Source organism: Lactuca sativa, chromosome 8 (genome assembly GCF_002870075.4).
Source record: "Lactuca sativa cultivar Salinas chromosome 8, Lsat_Salinas_v11, whole genome shotgun sequence".
NCBI classification, from domain to species: Eukaryota; Viridiplantae; Streptophyta; class Magnoliopsida; order Asterales; family Asteraceae; genus Lactuca; species Lactuca sativa.
In genome coordinates this window covers 323,682,965-323,696,675 of record NC_056630.2, presented here as the reverse complement: position 1 = coordinate 323,696,675, position 13,711 = coordinate 323,682,965, and positions in this window count along the sequence as shown.

Genomic DNA, 13,711 nt, shown 5'->3' with positions numbered 1-13,711 from the left:
GGCGAGTCCACATTCTGGACTCGGCGAGTCCCAGCTGTCTGATGAAACCCTAAATTTCAAGGGTTTGCACCCTATTTAAACCCTCTTATCCGCCCCCAAGCTCGCCCCCTTCACCCTCAGAGCTCTCTACTTCGTTCAAGCCTTGTTCCTTGTGAGATTGAAGCATTTTTGGTGTGTTTTCTTGAAGATTTGGAGGGGGAAAGAGAGTAGATCAAGAAGAGAAGAAGGAGACCAGACATCCTTGTGTTATCTCACTGATTTCCTTGAGGTATAACTCAGTTTCCCTCTGTTTTCATGCTTATTGTCCCTTGTAGCTCCATGAAAGTTCTTCTTGAGCCTTTCCCCAAGCTTGTTTGTGTATTAGGGTTGGTAATAAGTTGTTTAGCCTCAAATCTAGGCATGATTGAGCTCCAGGAGCTTGGATCTACTGCCTTTATGGAGCCATATTGCATCAAAGCCATAGATCTACTCTTTTGGTGCATTTTGAGCCCTAAAACCCTCATTAGTGCTTATTTACATGCAAAGTTGGAAACTTTACGTGTTAATCAGGCCCTAGAAACCCAAATCTATGAATGGCATGAGCTGGATTCAAGCAAAATCGAGTATATAGTATTTGCATGTGGTAGACTCGGCGAGTCGAGTCACGAGTCCCCGAGTTTTCCCCCTTTTCGTGTTGCGGGTTGGAGTAGTGAGTCATGGGGTGTGACTCAGTGGGTCGGAAGCCAGACTCACTCATGAAGTAACACGGCGAGTTCAAGGCAATCTTCTTGCCTCAAGAATAGACTTGGCGAGTTGTTCATACAGCTCGGAGAGTCTCAACATAGAGTGTTCTTCGGATGAAGATGAACTCGGCGAGTTGTTCATACAACTCGGCGAGTTGTTCATACAACTCGGCGAGTAGGATGAAGGACTATTGGCCTTTAGTTTAGAAAGAGAACTCATCGAGTCAATGCTTAACTTGACGAGTAGAGACGGGTGTTATGGTCGGACAAAGGGATAGGGACTCGGCGAGTTGGCAAGTCAACTCGGCGAGTCGGGCCAATTGGCAGTTGACTTTGACTTTGACTCTTGGTTGGTTAGGGGTAAATGGTCATTTTACCCTGAGGTCAGTTAGCAGTATTTCACGAAGGGTTTTGTGGGAATTATAGCCGGAGGATTTCCGGAGCGGCAGCAGCAGAAGACAGTCAGTTCCCACGCAGATCAACAACTACTTTGAGGTGAGTTACCTTCCAGTAGTGGTGGGTCTACGGCCACAATGCCGGCCCACCAGTAGGATTGTATGATAGATGTTTGTCTCTATGATATTCATCTAGGATTGCTACTACCTGTGATATGTTATTGTGCTAGTATGATATGATGCTATGTGCTAGTGACAGTAGGAGGAGATAGTCCCCAGTATACCGGTTGATAGGGCCGAAGGGGCAGCCATGCCCAACCATGCTAGATAGATTATGAGATATATGTGATATGTGGTAGTAGTAGGGGGTGAGATAGTCCCCGGTATCCGGTCGAGAGGACAGAAGGGGAGATCAGCACCCAGATATGCTAGTCAGTATCCGATCGAGAGGACCGAAGGGGAGGCAAGCTCACAGATATACTGGTCAGTATCCGGTCGAGAGGACCGATGGGGAGGCCAGCTCCCAGATATACTAGACAGTATCCGGTCGAGAGGACCGAAGGGGTAGGTCGGGCACCCAGATATGCCTGACAATATATGTAAGTTATGTGATTGTATGGTATGTGGTATGTTGGGGGAACTCACTAAGATTCGTGCTTATAGTTTTCAGTTTTGGTTTCAGGTACCTCTTCTTCGAAGGGGAAGGAACTGGCGCGGTAGCGGCCCATCACACACATGCCCTGTATTCCGCACTTTGAGATCTTCCTGGGGATTTGTACTCTGACATTATTATGTATTATGAAAATGTTTTTCCAGACATGCGATAACTTTATAGAATGTTATGATCAGTGAACGTTTTATTTTGAATATTTTGCTAAATATATGTTTTAAAAATGTAATTTTTGGCTCGTATTTTTGGGATGTTACACCATCGTCAGCACCAACGCCAATGCCAACACGAGATCTTATTAGCATTAACGTGAAGCTAATGATCTCGCTATTCTTTGTATATTAGGCGATTATATGTATACATTTAGAACAAATATATGCTCCATAATCTTTGTGATTAGGATCAGACCTTTACTTAGATAGGTATACATCTATTAAATAGTGGGATATCAGTTATTGTAATCGTATATAATCAACATTAGGGTGAAACCCTAATGTATGTCTTGGTGACCATCTTTGTGACCTTTTTTCTCTTGGTGAGAACATTATTTCTTATTGTAATCGTAAAAATCCTTTCCTCTTATACTTTCTTAATAAGTCATCAAAGTGCAAACAAAAACTGGTCTAAAGTTGTTTTGTTGAAAGAATAAACTATTTATTGGGGGTTTTATGAATTGTATAAGCATTTAGGTTGTATCTATAAATAACAACTCAAGTTTAGCTATGCTAGTACCTAATACAAGAAAAGAACCTACAAAATAGGCGAGGTTCGATGGGATACCAATGCCAAATACAACCATACTTACAACGAAACTGCCAAAACATTGCATTGGTGATCGCTATCAAGCTATGAACAAGCCATACAATAATATGCAGAAGTGTTGACTCTATTTAGAGCAAAGAGCCGAATTACATAACAAAGGAACATTGTATATGATTGTGCATCCAATAGAAGACAATAGTGTTATAAATAAAGGAGAAGCTTCATGCCCCAATCCTCAATGAGCACAATGCCTAAATCCTAGTAGCCACACTGACATGGAAATCCCTCTGCATAGCTCTAGCAGTCGTGTTGCCCGGATATAAGCAATCAAGCTGAACCGTTTTTGGCGATCTCGCTTCTCAACCCTCAGCAGTCGTCCTGACCGAACCATGGCGATCTCACTGCACAAGCTCTCTGTAGCTGAGCTTCCCGACTCTGAGTAACTTTGTTGTCCAACCCTTAATAGCCCCAACTCTTGGCAAACGGTATCATTATGCCCAAGGCAGTGGGGCACCGTTTGTCGCTACAGATAATGGTGTAGCAAAGCATAGAGTACGTTTACATTATGGATGAACCAAAAACTCGGACCGGACACATAAATTGAAGACTGCTAAGCCCAATCTTGCTAAAGGTTCAGAAGGTTTATAACCCTTGCCTTGAGTCGCTTGGTTTCTCAGCCCGACTCCATTATAGCGGCATGCTCTGCTTGCAAGGTTTAGACATAAGCTTCGTCATGAGCTAATTGGCATCTCAGCCTGACCCCACTGTCGTGACGCACACCGCGGACAAGACTTGAAGGTTCACAACCTTTGTTGGTCCATTTCCACGTAATGCCATCTCGTGAGACACATTCTTGGTCGCTGGCTGCTAAGCCTGGTCCATTTCCACGCGACGCTATTCCGCGTGACATGTTCATGAATCGTTGTTGCCTGCCTCTTGACAACACTATTCCTATCTATCGTCCTAAAGAGAATTCAACTATGCATTCCTATACCAACCTTGTCGTACTCGCCGTAGCCTGATACAACCACCCGTGCCAGCTGAAGATGGTTACCAATTCTCATAAGAAATAGACTATGAAGATGATTAGTGGTGACATCCCACCAGGATGATGTAAAATTCCATGTTGAATAACAACCTAACTCCACATGGTGGGTTAGTGGTCCAACTCTAGACAACAACCTCGTAACCCAACTCTTGGCAGTCATGTCGCTAACTTCCCACAAGAAGCTTGCTTCCCAGCTCTCAGCAACATCGCACCAACCATCACCACAACTCATAATGCAACAAAGCCTAAGTGATCGCAGACTGCTAAACCCGGTCAGTTTCGCCAAGTCATGCAATACAAGTCGGGCATCACCACGTACCACCGGAGGAATCCGACTAGGCATGCCTAAGCAAGAAATACCTTGAAGATGACGATAGTAACTCCCCGCCAAGATGATGGGAAACACCATCCCATCTTTACAAACATAACAACCCCCTCTACGCATCATCATTATAGACAAAATGGGACCTACATCTCATAAGCACAGGCCGAGGGAGCCTATCCCCCAGACTTGGAACGTGCACAGTTTGTGCCACTTTCACTCCTAGAGCAAGGAGAAAAAACAAAATAAGACACATCAAGGGCTAGGAAAATGTGATCCGACTCCAAAAAATTAATCATAGCCTGACAGCTAGTCCCAAGGCTTGGCCCATACTTGTGTATAAATTATAGTCAACCGAATAGAGAGATGGAATCCTCAAGAACAATCAAGATGTTCTTTAATATTCAAGCTTGAATTATCTCAATAAGAGGTTGTGCACATTTACCAAGTGATAACAAGGACTGATCATCCATATCACTTGAGCAAAATCGATGCGAGAATGCAACCAATAGGGTTCAAAGGCTCATAATCTTTCCCTAAACATTTCTGTCTAATTCAAAGGCCCACAACCTTTGACCACAACATGAATAAAGGCTTAAAAGGCTCGCAACCTGTCCCTTGACACAGAAGTACCTAAGTTCAAAATGCCTCGACGTGACGATCTCGACTTGACTTAAAAGGTAACCAGAAAACTCTAGCTAAAAAGAGTACCCTAGCAAAACGAACCAGTCAAGGTTCACAAGAAGGGGCCAGCCAAGGTCTCGGCCTAAAAACATAGGCTAAGGACTCAAAGGAAAGACGAGCCCCGAGATCGTTATTCTGAACTCGTAGGACAATGCCAAAGAACTGTGGCCAGGTACAAATAAACGCACACTTAGAAAAAAGAGCGAATTATTCAAATCTTAACACCCTACAAAGCAAGTAGGAAGCACTCTCAACATTCACTTACGGTAGCTGATTTGTTTTAATGGGAGTTTGTTCCCCCTTGGAAAGATATCGCTCCGATGGGAAAAACATGAACAAATAAATCTCATGGACCGACATTATCCTTGGAGAAGAAACTAAACCAACATGAACCGTCCAAGACCGAAGCAAGAAAGTTCAAGACAACAAACAACCCACTAACTCCGCAAGTAAAAATCAACCTCTCTCAAACATTCACACGCTAAACAACCCGTTAAACAAGATACGCTTTTATAACAAGAGCTGCAGCTAGTTCCCCTTGGTTTCTGAAGAAAATAGGGGGGAGCATAAAGTTGTCCTTCAGAACGAATACATATACAATGCATACACATAATGACCTTCAACAGAAAGATGGTTCGCTCTTGGCCTTCAGCACGAAGTTGGTCTGTAACATCCTGACTCCCAGGTATAAATTTGAAGCTTTTATATTCATATTTTTAGACCAAATCGACGAGTTGGCTGCCCCTAACTTGTCGTGTAGAAACTGATCCGACTGCGGAGATTATGAAGCCTACTCGACGAGTTGGAGGACCCAACTAGATGAGCTGAGGCTGTGCAGGAAAAACCTAATTTTTATGGGTTGCATCCTGTTTAAAGGACCTTATGTCATCTCTCCAGCCTCCCTTACCACCCTATCGTCCATAAGAAAACCCTAAACGTGCTAACCTTCCATTTTGAGTGTGAACAAGGCTAAAGAGGTTTGTTTAGTGAATTTCTTGGAGAAACTTGAAGATTTAGGAGCTTGGAATGAGAAGGAGCTTATAGATCCGACATCTACTCAGTTGTAGAAACCTTTTGAAGGTAAAAAGTCGTTACCTTGATCATTTTCTTGTTAGATCTCTCCATTCAAGATTTTAGCATCCTTTTAGCCCAATTTGGATCCTTTTTTGGATGTTGAGCATGATTTAAAGTTGTAACTTCAGATATGGACTCCTCTAGGCCCCCATAATCATAAAGTTATCGACTTTATCTAGTCTTGGCCTTTCTTCCTGCCTTTAACCTCTCCCTAAGACTAGTTTTGGGTGTTTTAGCCTCTTGAGGCCTTGCATGCACGTAAATTAGGAAACTTTACATGGCAGCTACACCCTTGGAGGCTAGATATATAGTTTGGAGCCTTGGTTTTGCTTAAAAATTCCTAAATGAGAAATGGGTTGAAGGAACTCGACGAGTTGGTTAGGGTTTTCCCGAATCTTCTGGATACTACATGGACTTGACAAGTTTTTTGGTAACTCGCCGAGTTGACTCAGGTTTTCATAGTTTTCAGAGTTCTGAAGGAACTCGACGAGTCTGTAAGCTGCACTCGATGAGTTGGGTCAACATGGACTGTTAACCTTGAAAGTTGACTTTGACTTTGACCAGGGTTGACCAAGTTTGACTTCTGAGGGTATTTTGGTAAATTAGGATTTTAATGGAATCAGTCATATGGTGGTTACAGGGTAGTTAAGTTTGGATCTGTGAGTTGGGATTCGATTTATCAGTTTAGCACTACTTGTGAGGTGAGTTTTCCTCACTATACTAACAGGGTCGAAGGAACCAATGTTGGCCCTTTTGGATTGTTATCATGGTTATCGCATGATGATATGCTTACTGATTTGTTAGATTTGTATCCTGGTATATAGGATGATGCTATGTTTAGTGGCCTGTTAGGTCAGTATCCTGGTATATAGGATGATGCTATGATTAGTGATATATTAGATCGGTCTGACTATATGTACATGATAGCATTTGTTATCTATGTGTTGATTGTATGCTTGGGGGGTGGGTTGAGGCGGTCCTGATTGGTGCTGTAGGCCAACATACCCATGGCGGCCCAGATAGAATGAAGGCCCAATGGGGCATAATAGTTAGGCCGAAGGCCTAGAGAACACTCCAGACAGGCTGAGGGCTTAGTAGGGCAGACCAGACGTACTGAAGGTTCTGAGAGTGGGCCAGATAGACTGAAGAATCGGTGAGGGCGATCCATTCATTCTGCAGACTCTATATGCATGCTATTTGTTATGATATTGTTGTGGTTGTATGGCGTTGGTATTTTGGGGGAACTCACTAAGCTTCAGGTGTACAATTTTGGATTTTGTTTCAGGTACTTCAGATGATCGCGGGAAGGCGAAGGCTTGATCGTGCATTTCCTCACATTTTATGATTTTGATTTCTGGGATACTCTGATATGAAACTATTTTGGAAACATTTTGTAATAAGTAATGATTTTTGGATGCTCGAAAAAGTTTTAAATTTTTATGAATTTTATGGATTTTACATGGTCCGCCCTTTTTCCTTGAGCATAAAGTTGGTCCGCTACTTTGAACTTTAACATATTGCTAGTCCACCCGAGTCTATTGGCCTTCACCCCGAGGCTGGGTCACCCTCAAACCCCACATAATATATCAACATATATGAACAGTACAACAGACAACAATCCAATACTATATGAAACTAACAGAACTAGCCTAATGGCTTACTACAGGGTAACTATATCCTAACATAATGATGATATATATTGGAGCACATAATTTAGTGAAAAAACTCGTCTGGACAATTAATCAGATGATTGATAACTATCTAGGTGATCCTAATGGCGATCCAACTGGCATGTAACACGCCTAACAAGTATTAACCTCTAATACTATAACTTACTAATCCTTATGATGGTATTTGAATGTTAGATCGTTCACTAATCCCAATTAACACTAAGATTTTGTCAAATAATGTTCAGACAGGCATGATAGTTGGGAGGCAGGACCATTTTGGCATATAGCCTTTCTGAAATCCAACAACCATGCCAACGTGACTATTCTAGACACCTCTCCCATTAGTAGATCAATCAATATTATAATTGGAATTACTGATAAGTTTTATTTATACATTCATAACAACAACTATGAATATAAATATAAGTTACACTTAAAGCATAGTAAGTGTAGCCTAACTTACAGAGAGTTTCTAGTGAAAATCGGAGTTTGCGTTGGTAGAACTCTGACTTGAGAACTTCTACTTCTCCAGCTCTCTGATACCGTAGGGCCTCGCTAACGTAGTAAGGAACTAGGGGGTATAGGGGATAGAGGAGCGGGATCGTTTCAGATGAATTTAGGGGTGAAGGGATGTGAGAATGAGTAGCAAAACGCTGCTATTTATGGGTTGATTTTAGGGTGCACACCACGTCCTCTTCTTGATCTCTCTCCACCAAAATGCTGCCACGTGTCAGCTTCTCTTGCATATCCACCTTTTAGATGTTCTTTATATCTATAACTTCTTCATATGAGCTCCATTTTCACCGAAAATGTGAATTTTGTAAATTCCATAACTTCTTAATACGAGCTCCATTTTCGATGTTCTTAATATCCACACGTAGCTATCTACAAGATCTTCAAATTTCAGTTAGACTATGTCGGATAATTCTCAAATTATATGTAAAGTTATGTTTTTATAGGCTTATGCTATTGAAGTCAGTATAAAAATCATAACTCTCCCATACGGTATCCACTCTCGACCTTCTTTATATCGACAGATAGGTATTGATGAGATCTTCAACTCTCGTTTAGATTGTTTTTCCTAACAATCGACCAATTTGAATTTTGGTTTCTGCTTCGCATACTACTGTGCTAAATCTACTAAAAATCATAACTTTTTCCTACGAAGTCAAATTTGGATGTTTTCTATATGTATTCTCTCGCTTTTACATTTACTACGACCTTTTCCATGACTATTTATCCTAAATAGTCTTCTATCAAAACGTCTATTTACGTAACTGATCATTTATACTGTAAGACGAAAATAGGGTGTTACAACTCTCCCCCACTTATATAGATTTCGTCGCAAAAATCCTACTCCTAACGTACCTTAGGATAGTGTATACACACTATCCTACTAGTGTTTTAAGAAATCAACTTAGGATCTAGCCAACGTTACCGCATCGAATTCGTCAATCTGTACTTATTTAGCCATAGAACTTCGTTTTTTACCTTAAATGTACTCCCCAAATCCTTGATAAGTCTTCCAAAACCAGGAACTCATCAGTCTTACTTTCAAAATCTATACTCTATGACGAACAATCACCTTCACACGTGAAATGTCGATTTGTTCCTTCGACTCAGAAATCTGTTGACTGGATATAAGGAGATTAATAAGGGAAATTTATCTACGAAATCCTAACGGAATCCACTTTCCGGAACATGCCTCTTAAAAGGCTTATGAATTATCTTTAAAACACTCACAAATATAGATTACAAATGCTATTCCAACCTAGTTCAGGTGTTCCAACAACCTGAATTCTAACCAAAACTACTATAACAAGTTTATTGATTCGAAACTCTGGAACCAATACTCTAATAGTGGTGAAAAATCATTATAAGGCTTGTTTATCTTCCAACCTACTAGATTATAACGAACACTAAGTCACCAATAACCTTCTCGCAAGGCTCTAACTACTCTTCCTATATCAGGGTATAACTATTGTCCGTGTAATTTGTCATTCTGTACGCTCACGATACGTCGTGCCAATATCCAACTACTAGAATTTCGATGCCAGATCGGTCTTGTCATCATCCCCATTTGGACCAGAAGACTCATGATTAACCCTTCAGTGGTCTAAAAGACTCATACCTATTATTTGATTGTCTTAGTTATCTTCCTTCATTGATATCTACTTATCATAACAAATCTTTTGGGGATATAACTGATTAGAGGTCCTTAATCTACACTGTACGGATGCTAAAGTCTATCTGTCATCCAAAGTTAACCTATGAACGTTGGAATTCGATCCTAGTTTTCTATTAAATCTTACTCTTATTAACTAAAGGAATAACTAAACAAAATATGTAGCTTACCTCGAAGACCAATGACGCGTATGTAGTTGTAGTCAACGATCTACCTAAAGTGACTCTTAACTAAAAGAGCGTGCGTTAAGAATTTACACTAGTTGCTTACGATCCTTTTGTTTTCTTTATCGCCAACCAAAACCTTGCATCCTAAAAGCTTGAAAGTTTCCTTGTCAATATTCTACCATCTTGTTGTAGTTCTAAACCTCATAATGTATCCTTAGATCTTTTTCTTGAAGGTCTATTTGACATTTGAAGAGGTGTCTTTATAACTGAATCTCCAAAAACCGCTACTGCATACACATTTATAACACTGTGTCACTTCAAAAATGACTCTTGAAAATTTACGCTAGGGAATCTTTGTTAATCTTAACGGCTATTGATAACATGAAGACCGTTTGGTTGACCCTGGATCAACAACTTGATCTATCAATCCTATTATGTATATTGCCGATACATTTGCAACCGTTGGAAATTACTACCACGCCTCTTAATCGACATGGTCCATCTCGATGATTTTCTTCTAGGCGTCTCTATATGTACATTAGAAAATGTGTTAAAATGTTCGTATTACATAAATGATTTCTCCTTGGCATTGATCCTTCACTTTTTGTCTTTTGGCATTAGTCAACTAAGTCCTTACTACGAGCTTAACTAAGCTTTCTAATTCTGATGTATCCCTTGAGTACTCGACGCCCTCTATGGAAAAACTATGCCACCTATTGAATTCTTGATCATCTGTTGCAGGTATATACCCCTAATCCGTGAAGGTGCTAACCTAGATGGTTCTCTTAGCTACCTGAGCCTCACCTGGGAAACTACTTCCTAAATCCTATTAGTTGTTAGGGAGGAAAGACCATCATTTCCTTGTGAAGCACTCCCAGAAACTCAAGGCATATGGGTAATCTAGCAGAAGACTTCCTTCTTCTGTATCCCGCACAATGAAATTGAACTAACAACCTCTAACTACTGTGCTTCCACTCTCCTGGACCTTGATGTCGAAACCGAAAGTCGAACTAATTTTCACACTTTCGCCTTAAGGATCGGTTCTCCCCTTCTCGGGTTCAACCTATCACCTGGTGCCTACGTGATTTGCGGTTTCTTTTGACTTTGAAGAAACTCATGTTTGTCATATCGAATGACTTTTGATATTCTCATCGTATCATTACTGCTTGTACTCATAGCGAGTAATCTTCTTACACCATTGACCAAAACCGAACAAGTTCTCTGACAAGTACTAAGTCATATTAGAAATATAGTAACGCACGTGCATGAGAAAATGGGTACATGAGGATTTTTTTATTAATGTATTAGAAATTTCAAGAAACAACAATGTCTGCTGGATTACATGTAACATCCCGAGTCCCAGGTATATTATTTAATTAATTTCATTCATTTTGGCAGGACAACTCAACGAGTTGGGAGCACCCACTCGCCAAGTAGAGAGTGTAATGGCCGCAGGATTTTAGAGTCTACTCGACGAGTCGGAGGACCCCAACTCGACGAGTAGGAGCTAAGGGAGAAAACCATAATTTTCAGGGTTTGTTTCCTATTAAAAGGATCTTAATCTCTCATTTCCACCTCCCTTATCATCCTAACCCTCTGTGAGAAACCATAATCGTGTGTATCCATTTGTGAGAGAGAGAGAGGAGCTAACTTTGGGTGTTTTAGTGCACATTTGGAAGAAGAGTGAAGAGCATCAATCCTTGGAATGAGAAGAGGCTTGTGGATCAAGTGTTTCTCTGTGCTAGATTCAGTTTGGAGGTAAAAAGCTTCCACCTTGAGCATTTCTTTGATAGATCTTCTTCTAGGGAGTTTTAGGGCTTTTTCCCCCTTATCTTGTGGTTCCTGAGTTGCTGGAGCTTGTCATGGAGTTGAGACTCCAGATTTGGACAAAAGGAGGTCCCATGAGCCCAAAGATCCAAGATTTATCAAGCTTTGGGAAATTCTCCATGCATGAGACCCTTTATGGAGCTTGTTTTGGCATTTTGAGCCCTAGATGCCATGCATGAACGTAAAGCTTGCAACTTTACGTGATAAGTGAGTTTTAAAAGGTTAGATCCAGAGTATGAGACATCATTTCTGCCTAAAAACGTATGAATGAGAAAATGGACTGAAAGGACTCGATGAGTCCGTGAGCTGACTCGACGAGTCGGTTAGGGTTTTCCCCGAAGATTCTAGACGCGTTGTAACTCGACGAGTTGACAGGAAAACTTGACGATATAAGTTGGATTCTCAAGATATTTCTGAGGAAACGAGGGAAACCGATGAGTCATATAGATGCACTCGACGAGTTGGGTCAACATGGACTGTTGACTCGAGTGTTGACTCAGGTGTTGAGTTCTGTTGACTTTTAGGGTTTGGTCAAGACATGGATTATGGAGACCATGGAGGGGTAAAATGATCTTTTACCCTTTCCAAGGGTTAGAGAAAGAGATTATCTTAACTTATTTAGGTTGAGGTAATAAGTGTTAATTAGATATGATTATGACGTGTAGGCGATGATTAGACCGTTCGAGGGTTACGAGGATTACTTGCTTACTTACGAGGTGAGTCTTCTCAGTATACTTACCATGAGTGGTGACATTGTGTGACCGAATGGTCTTGTATGCTTATATTTAGAATTGTGATATCAAACATTATGTCTTTGTGATTTATGTTGTGTATTGTTCTGAGCTTTATTGAGTTAGGACCGAAGGGTCCAACCGGAGTTGTGGGACCGGACGGTCCTCACTGAGACACATTGACCGAAGGGTCTCTATCGAGATATAGCCATGAGAGGCTAATGAGATCTCTGTGGTATTTTGGGGAACTTACTAAACTTTGTGCTTACCGTGTTATGTGATATGTGTTTCAGGTACTTCACAGGATCACGGGAAGGCGTCGGCTTGATTGTACGTACGAGATGGAGTTTATATTTTAGAGTATCCTGGATTGTTATCAAACAGTTATGGAGTTGTGTTTTGTGATAATTTAAACAATTGTGGTTTTTGAAAAGTGATAATTTGAAATTATGTGATTTTGAAAATGAAAAATTTTAGTTGAAAATTTACGGTGTTACAAGTTGGTATCAAAGCCTTGGTTTGAGGGACTCGGATATACTCTCAGGTATGTCTGGACTCAAACCGAGGAATTTATAAAATTTGATAAAGATAAATGATTTTTTTTAAAATATGAGTAAGAGTTTTAAAGAGAAAACGAGACGAAGCAGTGTGTACAATCAGCCAGAGCACGAACGGTGATTTCCCAAAATACCCTTATTTGTTATTATTATGAGATATTAGGGATACATGCTAGAGGCTAGGATAGGTATTTCATAATTTAAGGCTAGAGTTGCCTGATTTGTGATGCCTTAACCTACGTTGTTGAACGATGTTATCTGTTATTTGCTTTGAGTATGTGCTGAGTGAGAGTACCTAGCGGAATCTCTTAGAAAGAGTTCTGAGTCGAGGGATAATCTAGGAGAGGTACCTAGATGGGTATAGGAGGAGCCTACTGAGAGAGTAGTCTGATACTTGTGAGAGATAGAGTACTTGTGAATTAGGATCCTGGGAGGAGGACTTGGGGTGACTACGGGTTGGTGTGGAAGGTAGTATTGGGCCTGTACTACTGAAAGCACTGGATTTGTATGCGACCCAAGTAAGAATTCTTAGAATACTAAGGAGCATGTAGGGATGGGAAATCGAGTGTGAGTATGCTCGAACGAGTCTCTGATGATTTTCATGTTGTGTTTCATTGACATTATGGTGGGTACACGCCACAACCTCGAGAGCAGCAATGCAGTGACGAGGACATCCGCATGATCATTCATGAGGAGATGGCCATAGCTATCAGAGAGGCCATACCAGAGATGTTTAGTTCTATTAAGACCACGTTGAGTGAGACATTCGACGAGCTACACGCTCCTGTTACGGAGGCTGCTACTGCTGCAGCCACCGTAGCTGTAGCTGCTGCTAGGCCATAGGGAGGTGACTCGTTGTTGTTCTGAGAGTTCAGCAACACGAAGCCACTAGAGTTT